Source organism: Piliocolobus tephrosceles, chromosome 2 (genome assembly GCF_002776525.5).
Source record: "Piliocolobus tephrosceles isolate RC106 chromosome 2, ASM277652v3, whole genome shotgun sequence".
NCBI lineage: Eukaryota > Metazoa > Chordata > Mammalia > Primates > Cercopithecidae > Piliocolobus > Piliocolobus tephrosceles.
Genome location: NC_045435.1, coordinates 91067238 through 91076512, shown reverse-complemented (window position 1 = coordinate 91076512; position 9275 = coordinate 91067238). Strand labels below are relative to the sequence as shown.

Here is a 9275-nt window from a genome sequence, read left to right as displayed (position 1 = left end):
TCTAGCCCACAGATAAGGGGGAGGGAGGTGGAGTGTCACAGGGGCTTTGGCCAGGTCTGAAAGCAGTGTACGTCACTTCTGCCCACTTCCTCTTGGCTAGAATTCAGCCATGTGCCTTAGCCAATTGCTAGAGGCTGGGTAGCCACTTCCCAGCAGCAACTCTGCAGGAGGGAAGGGGAGCCTGATCTTGGAGGGCAGCTGGCTGCCTCTGCCACATGGACAAACCTTGTTTTCAAATTGTTGCTTGTCAGTGTACACCTAAGTTACCTTCTAAGTATCTCAGGTATCTGCTGACACCTTGTTTTGCAGCTACTCCTGAGTCACAGCTGTTTGCCTTCTAAATCTGTGACAGTTGCTGTGGGTCTACAATAGCGGAGCAATCAGACTCTTGTAGCCTGCCAAACTGGGATGTTGCCTGCCAAACTGGGATGGCGCCTGCCCCTTGCTCTAGACTTTGCATGGAGATGTGTGAAGTCACGGACGTGCTTTGTGCCATGTTATAAAATACCAGGTTTACTCCGAGGGTTTGTTTATTGGTCCCCATTTCTCCCCACCCTCCTTCTTCTGTGAGGCTCACACATTGGTTTGTGAGACAGTTTGGAGGATTTTGGTTTAGGGGGTGTTGGGACATTTTGAAAGGTAGAGAAAGTCAGGCTTCCCAGATGCCCTTCAGGAAACCTGGGAAATTCTCCAGATTCCTGCTCCTAAAAGGTCATGGCTGCTCATTCAGGGTGGAAATGTGACACTTCCCCAGATGCCTCACTGTCCAGGAGACTCACGCCTCACCCCAACACACACACACACCCCACCCCACCCCCCACACACACTACATATACCACACACCACCTACACCACACCAGACACAGGCACATGTATACGCCACATACCACACATTCATACACACCACAAAACTGAGGGCCTGCTTTGGGGGAAGGTAATTTATTTTTGCCTGACAGAAGAACGTGCCTCACATCATGTGGCTGTGGAGGTGGGGAGGGCAATTTAGTCTTGAGAGTTCATCAGAGTCACAGCTGTTAGGGAAGTGCCCGGGCCTGGGGCCAAGGTGGACGGTGAAACAGGAAGGCTGCCCCCATTTCCACATGTGCTCACATGGGGCTCCCCCACCTGAGGCGTCCAGCCACAGGTGCGCCGCTCCCCTGACTGCACCCACCTTTGGTGGGAGTCTTCTGTATGTTTAATAAAAAGCATAGTAATAATAATCATATGTAATGGCCATGGTGTATTGTTACTTTTTCTTTTTTTTTTTTTTTAAGACAGGGTCTCACTCTGTCACCCAGGCTGGAGTGCAGTGTCATGACACTGCAGCCTCAACCTCCCAGGCTCAAGCAATCCTCCTGCCTCAGCCTCCCTAAGAGCTGGGACCATAGGCATGCACAAGCACACCCAGATAATTTTTTGAATTTTTTGTACAGACAGGGATGTACTCCCTTTGTGCCACAGATTGAACTTGACAGATGGCCCACAGGGTTAGAGGGGGCTTTCAGGAACCTGTCTGGCCTCTATTGTTTATGAACCACAAGATCTTGGCAGGTTCCTTAACCTCTCTGTCCTCTGTTTCCTCATCTGTGAAATGGAGAGAATGGCTCCAACCTCTGCCTTGTTGTGAGGGTGCACTGAAGTAATGTGTGTGTAACAGATTCGGGACAGCCCAGGGCACACAGTGAGGGCACTACTCCGGTCAGCCAGCGCTCTTAGGAGGACATGTGCTTCATCCCATCGAATCCTCACCAGCCACGTGTGAGGAGCGCTCCACTTTACAGATGAGGAAACAGGCTTGGCAACATCAGGTAACCTGCCTGAGGCCACCTGGCCTCGCTTCTGCGCAGGCAGAAGCCCCACCCTGGCCTGGGAAAGCCTGGGAACCAGTGCCACATCCTGATGGGGATGGAGACAGGGAAGAGTCAGCCTCCTGCCCTCCGATGCCCTGAGGAACCGCCTCCAGACGAAGAGGAGTTGCCGGTCTCCCTGGCCTGCCAGGAAAAGGTGAGTCCTGAGGCAGTCCTGTGGGGAGCATTGGCTACCCAGGGAGGGAGAGAGGAGGAGGTCAGAGGCCTGGTCCTGATTCTCATAGGCTTCCCTTCCTGCAGCTCTTCCTTTTCCTATGGCCGCTCAAGACTGCGGGTTCCAGCCTGGGCATCCATCTGACTATCTCTATTTTGTAGAGATAGACCCCATCTCTACAAAAATTTAAAAATTAGCCAGGTGTGGTGGTGCACACCCGTGTCCCCACGTACTCGGGAAGCTGAGGTGAGAGGATCACTTGATCCCAGGATGTGGAGGCTGCAGTGAGCTAAGATCCTGCCACTGCAATCCAGCCTGGGTGACAGAGCGAGACCCTATCTCAATGAAAATTGTAAAGACTACTGGGTGACCACAGGTGGGGCGGGTGTTCCCTGGGGGCTGCAGTGGAGATGAGGCCCAATCGAGGTCCATGCTGGGAGATGCAAGAGGTAGTGACAAACAAGGGCCTCCCAGAGGGTAGCTGAGGCTCAAGACTGGCTTTGGGGGTCAGGGAGAGACAATGGTAGTGGGATGGAGGGGTCTTGCATCTCATTTTTTTCTAGGTGCTGATCTCTCTCTGAAACCCAAGGGTCAGTTCAAGAGACAGGAATTGTGACTGACTGTTGCTCCCCCACGGTATGTGTGTGTGTGTGCCTGTGCCCACCCTCCCAGGCCTGAGCAGTGGCTCAAGGGCAGAGTCCAGGGGAGAACAAAGAACACCAGGTCACCTAGAGGGTTGTGCTCACCTGCACCTGCTGCCACAACCCCACAAGCTACCACAAGCCTCACTGCTCTGTGGTATGCTAAGCAAATTATATCTGGAGTTAAATAAGGCACAGTCCCCATGAGCTCTGTCCATTCCCCCACCTCAGTGGCCTCCTCACTGCTTCTTGGATAGGCAGGGCACACTCTTGCCTCAAGACCTCACACCTGCTGTCCCTCTACCCAGAGAGCTCCTCCCCACATGGCTCACTCTCTCATCCTTCTGTTGTCTGCTTCCAGCGAGGTCTTCCCTGACCATCCTACATAAAATCCCACCCCACCCCAGCACTCCCTACCCCCTAGCAAATAACAGTATATTTTGCTTAATTTTCTGTGTCTTATCATTTTTCTTCCCTTCCAGAATATCAGCATCATGAGGGCAGGGACTTTTGCAGCTTTATTTACAGCAGTTTTATCATCTGTTATATCTCCAGACCTAGACTGCCATTCAGACACACCATAGGTGCTCAGTAAGTATTTGAATGAATGAATGAACCCCTGTGCACCTGGATAGTGTATTATGGGAGTCAGACAACTCACTGCAGCCCCTAGATACTCACAGTGGGATCCCAGGACCGGCACCATGGGCATCACCTTGGGTGCTTGTTAGAAATGCTTATTCTTGGACCCCACCCCAGACTTGTTGAATCAGAAGCTGCGCTTTACCAAGATCCTTGGATGATTCCCAAATGCACATTACCGTCTGAGAAGAGCTACACTCATGCTGGAAAGTGGTCCCTGTAGGGCCTTCCCTAGAATGCCCAGCTCCAGTACAGCTCACAAAACCCTCATGAACAATGTGGCCCCTGCCCATCTCATAAACCTGTTCTCCGGGTCCTGGACTACCATACATTCTCCACTCCAGACACAGGAGGCACAAGCAGGTGTCAGGAACTAGCAATCCATCTCCCCTCCGGGCCTTCCCAGGGACTGGTCTCTCCCAGAACACCCTTCCCCCCCCTCTCCCTGGCTAGCTCCTTGCGTGCCTTGAACAATCACTGGAAGGGTTTAGGTTACAGAGAGGCAAGGTCAGAACCTTTTTAAAAAAAAAAAAAAAAAAAAAGAGTCTCGCTCTTGTCGCCCAGGCTAGAGTGCAATGGCACGATCTCGGCTCACTGCAACCTCCTCCTCCCAGATTCAAGCGATTCTTCTGCCTCAGCCTCCCAAGTAGCTGGGATTACAGGCACCTGCTACCACCCCGGCTAAGTTTTTGTATTTTCAGTAGAGACGGGGTTTCACCATGTTGGCCAGGCTCCAGGCTGGTTTCGAACTCCTGACCCCAGGTGGTCCATCCACCTCAGCCTCCCAAAGTGTTGGGATTACAGGCATGAGTCACTGCGCCCGGCCAGTCAGAACCATTTTTAGAAAAAACTTCCTGGTTGTAGTGAACACAGTGAATCAGGGGCAAGAGACTGAACAGGAGGCTTCAGCCACTGCCCGGAGCAAGGTGGCGAGGAGCTCACCTGGGGCCAGCCCCCGAGCATACAGGGAATGTCTGGGGCTCTGGGTGAGGGCAGAGCTATGGAATAAGAGAGATGGGGCAGATGGGGCAGTGTTGCCAGTGGACAGGCCCTGGAAGCATGCTGGAAAGGGAAAGACCAGGACTGGAACATCAGCGCATTACTAGGGTAGAGGGTGCTGCCTTGTGGGGAGAGCCAGGAGGGCAGGCTCATTCAGGGGTCCAGAGCCTACAGCTGAGGGGGCCTGGCTGTGACGGGGTCACTGTGTGCCCTTGAGCCACCATGCCTGAACCTGCTTTGTATCCTCCGGAGGAAATTGAGTTAAACTCCTAAGATACTTAATACGTTGAGTTAATCTCCTAAGATAGGATATCAGGATAGGGTGAACTGAGAACATGTCCATTCCAAGGAGGCATGTTCCTGGGGCCAGCCTTTGGGGTCTGGTGGCTGAAGTGAGTCAGCAGAGTGTGTTTCGCCCTGCATGGCCCATGGAGAGGCCTCTGGGGGGCAAGTGCCCATTTGCTTCCCTGATGGCTACCTCTCTGCCCGTGTACAGAAGGGGCAAGAAGGCAGGAGAAGAAAGGCCCCAGCTCTATATCTCTTTGTTGTAACCATCACAAGGACATGGGACTCAGGCTGCAGAGGCCTTCAGAGGTCTTCTAGCCCAGGGATGCTCAGCTGCCTCCCCAGTCCCTCCTTCAGGGAACCTGCTCACCTCATGAGAAACAAACCACCATTTTTGGAGGAGTTTGAATACAGTTTCTCAGCATCTTGTTGCAATCGCTATGCACAGGGAGGTTTAAGACTCTACAGCTGGCTTCTCAATTGTGGGGAGCATTTTGTTGCCATGGAGCCTGCAGAACCAACCTGCCCTCCCCACGGCTGGATAACCTGTCTCACCAGTGCACAGTTCTCCAGTTTGGCATCTCTGAAGTCAAGATGTGTTCTTAAAGGGAATAATTGTGATGTCATTGCTGCAAATCTTGCACAATGGCCACTGGTAACTTGGAAGAAAATCCCAGAGACAAGAGTGGAGCAGCTTGTTAGGAAATGCCACATCCTCAGTGCTCGTGACGATGGGAAGGATCAGAGCATAGAAGACGTGGACGTCACAATTCTTGTACAACAGTGATTCAGAAGAGTTCTGAATGTGAACAGATTTCAGCCATGCCGTAACCAACTTGTTTTACTTGTATTTTCCTTTTTATATATGTATCATAGTGATATATGGTAAAATTTATCTAAATAATGGCCGGGCACAGTGGCCCATGCCTGTAATCCCAGAACTTTGGGAGGCAGAGATGGGCAAATCACTTGAGGTCAGGAGTTTGAGACCAGCCTGGCCAACATGGCGAAACCCCATCTCTACTGAAAATACAAACATTAGCCGGGCGTGGTGGTACATGCCTGTAATCCCAGCTACTTGAGAGGAGGCTGAAGCATGAGAATCGCTGGAACCTGGGAGGCAGAGGTTGCAGTGAGTGGAGATTGTGCCACTGCACTCCAGCCTGGGTGACAGGGTGACATTTTGTCTAAAAATAATAATCTAAATTTAAAAATAATAATCTAAATAAGTCTGAAAGATATAGTTCATTAAGTATAGAATTAAAAATCTAATAAGAGAATACCATGCCATAGTTTAATGTCAGCATTTTTTGTTTGTGTGTGTGCATGTGTGTGTGTGTGCGTGTGTGTGTGGTGCATGCACCTTAAAATCAATGAGATCTTTGATTTAATGAAATATGGATAATTGTCCATTAAAGTCTACTTAATACCTTGAGTTGAACTCCTAAGATAGCATTGTACTGAAATCGTGTTGGTGTCTGTTTTCCCTACTAGGCTACTTCCTTGAGGGCTGAGCAGCACCTTGATGGTGGAGAGTCTCCCGAATCTAACACAATGTACAGTAGGTGAGCGTAGTAATGTGCTGTCACCTAGTGGGTTTGAGTAGTGGTATGTTCCTATATACCAGCCGTAAAGGTGCCTGCACTTTTTCTGGGAGGGTGGGCCGAGTTTAGAACCCCTAAACCGCTTCATCAGCAAGGCCCCTGGTGTGATTGTAGAGATTGTACACTGCACAAAGGCACCCAGACAAGGGGCCCACTGGGGCTGAAATTGGTGCCCAAGCCACGTGTCCGTGGACTGCTCAGTACAGGCAGCTTTTCTCATTTTTACAAATATGCAATGGAGGTGATCAGTGGATTTGTTCCTCAGCCCCTAAGTGGAATTCTCCCTGCAGTGCCTCTGACCTTAGGAGTCCTAAGCAGCTGGTCAGGATGGGCTAAAAGTCTGACCTTCAGATTGGCCCAAATGAATGTTGTTGGGGCGGAGGAAGTGGTTACAGACTTTTGGGTGAAGCTGGCCATGCAGGAAAAACTGTAATTCTGATTCTGACCTTACACCGGCTCTGTGACCTCAAGTTAGTGAAACACAAATGGGATTTTGATTTCTTTAATTCCAAAGTTGACTCGGGGGTGCCAGCTGGGGGGTAGGGTGGGAGTTCTGAGAGGAAACAGTGCTGAAAATAGTTTGGGGACATTCTGTAAGTTGAAAACTGCTGAGCAGCCCTAAATGATGCCTGGAGATTTCTCCTCATGGGGAACAAAAGGGTAACAATTGGAGGGTTTCCTGCTTGGCCCTTCAGTTAAGACTTTGGCTCTGGTCTCTCCGGCTGCCACAGAATCACTGATTGTTGAGGATCAGCCGTGGGGCATCGTCTGAACACAGTAGCCCATTGCAAATATAGTTTGCGTGTGTTTTCAAGTCTTGGTGGCCAAGGGCTGGGCTGACCCCAAGAGCGAAGAAGCAGGACGGGGAGGCAAAGACAGCTGCGAGGAGGGAGTGAGGGAGCTGCTGGAGGAAGCACTGTGGGTCTATTTTAAGACTGGAAAATTGGAAAGCTCAGGAAGTACAATGTGTTTCAGTAAGGGGGCCCAGCAATCCCTGGCCTTCGCTGGGATATTTCCCCTGAGGTGAGAGTACAAAAGGACTGAACATTTCTATTTACCAAAATGCTGAGGCCAGAGCCCATGGGAGCCGGGAAGGGGAGAGGAGTGGGGAGGACAACCAAGTGTTTAAACCAGATAGAACCCACGGGTGTGTTGGTGGTTCTGGACCTTGGCTATGGATCAGAATGGCCCTCTCTGGGCCAGAACTGAAAACCACTGGGCAGTGGAATAATGGAGAGATTGGCAGACGATGGCCTGTGGGCCAAAGCTAGCCTAGCATCTGTTTTTGTAAATGAAGTTGTATTGGAACACTGCCATGCTCAATTGTTTGTATATCATCTGTGTCTGCTTTTGAACAGAGTTGAGTATTTGCGACAGAGACCTTATGTCCTATGAAGTCTAAAATATTTATTATCTACCCCTGTACAGAGAAAATCTGTCAGTGACACAAGGGTCACTAGGCTTGGGGGTCTAAAAACTTGGGTTCAGTTCTAGTGTACCTATATCCCTATCTGGTGACCCAGGGGAAAGCTTTAGCTTCTCCAGTTTCTTTCTCTGTTTCTTTCTCTGTAAATCAAGTAGCAATGCCCATCTTACCCAGGTGTGAATATTGAATAGATAATATATTTATTGTACTCCTCTAAGGTCTTTTTAGTTATTATTTTAGATATTACAACATACAACCTTATTATAATCTTCCTTGAGTTAATATTGTACCACTTTACAAACAAGGTAAAAATTGAACCATTCTTGCAACAGTTTCCCTTCCCTGTCCTTTGAGGTATACACTTTTTCTACATATTTTATAAATCCCATATAAATGCATATTATTTTTGCTTCAGACAGTCAAGTCTTCAAAGAAATTTTAAAAAGAAAAAATACTTTTATATTTACCCCAATAGTTACCATTTCTGGAGTTTTTTTCTCCTTCTTGTAGTTCTGGGCTTCAATCTGAGATAAATTCCCTTTAGCTTAAAGCATTTTCTTTAGTGTTTCTTACAGTGGTTCTTCTGGCAGTAAGTTCTCATAGCTTTGGTTTGAGAAACCTTTCTTTCCCTATTCCATACTGGATATAGCCTTCTTGCATGGTACTTTTTTTTTTTTTTTCCAACATTTTAGATATCATTTCATTGACTCCTGGATTTCATTGTTTCAGATGAAAATTAACCATCATTCTTTTTGTTGTTTGTATTAAAGATAATGTTTTCTTTCCTTTGGCTACTTAGAAGATTTTCTCTTTTAACTCTAAAGATTTTATCTATAGTTTGACTAGGATATGCCTAGTTATAGTTTTTTTCTTTGTATTTATCCCGCTTGGGGTTTTTAAGATTTAGGAATTTGTGGGTTGATATCTTTCATCAATTTTGGAAAATTGTCAGCCATTAAATCTTCAATATGTCTCCCCAATTTCACCTCTCTTCTCTTTCTGGTATATCACTTAAATTTACATTTGATCATTTGATATTGTCTCACAGTCCTCTGACCGTCTGTTCTGTACTTTTATTTAATTTTAAAAAGAAGTACAGTTGTGAGAAATTATTAATAGAGATCCTTTGGACCTTTTACCTAGTTTCCCCCAGTGATAATGTCTTGCAGAACTACAGTATATCACAACCAGGATACTGTCCTTGATAAAATCCATCAATCTTATTCGGATGTTCTTAGTTCTTGTATTGATTGTGTGTGTGTGTGTGCACATGCACACATGTATTTAGTCTTTGCAATTCAATCACAGATGTATGTTCACGTATGCACCATCACAGTCCAGATTCAGAACAATTTCATCGCTACAACGTTTCCTCAAGTTACCTTTTTATAACCACCCCCATCTTCCTACTACACCCCTACCTCATCACTAACCTCTGGCAACCACGAATCTGTTCTTCATCTCTATAATTTGGATATTCAAGAATGTTACATAATTGGTATTATATAGTATGTGGCCTTTCAGATTGCCTTTTTATACTCAGCAGAATTCCCTTGAGATTCATCCAAGTTGTTGCGTTATTAATAGTTCAATTTTTTTTATCATTGAGTTGAATTCTATGGTATGAATATATCATTGTTTAACCATTCACCCATC

At 47.6% G+C, this 9275-nt stretch overlaps 1 long non-coding RNA gene across 1 annotated transcript; it reads left to right on the top strand.

Annotated features, from left to right (window-relative positions):
- Positions 1 to 1355: 1355 nt before the first annotated feature.
- Positions 1356 to 8328, top strand: LOC111555357. The gene is made up of 4 exons (XR_004228853.1): positions 1356 to 2004; positions 2586 to 2658; positions 3146 to 3254; positions 6084 to 8328. It is a non-coding gene; the product is annotated as an uncharacterized LOC111555357 (long non-coding RNA).
- The last annotated feature ends 947 nt before the right edge of the window (positions 8329 to 9275 follow it).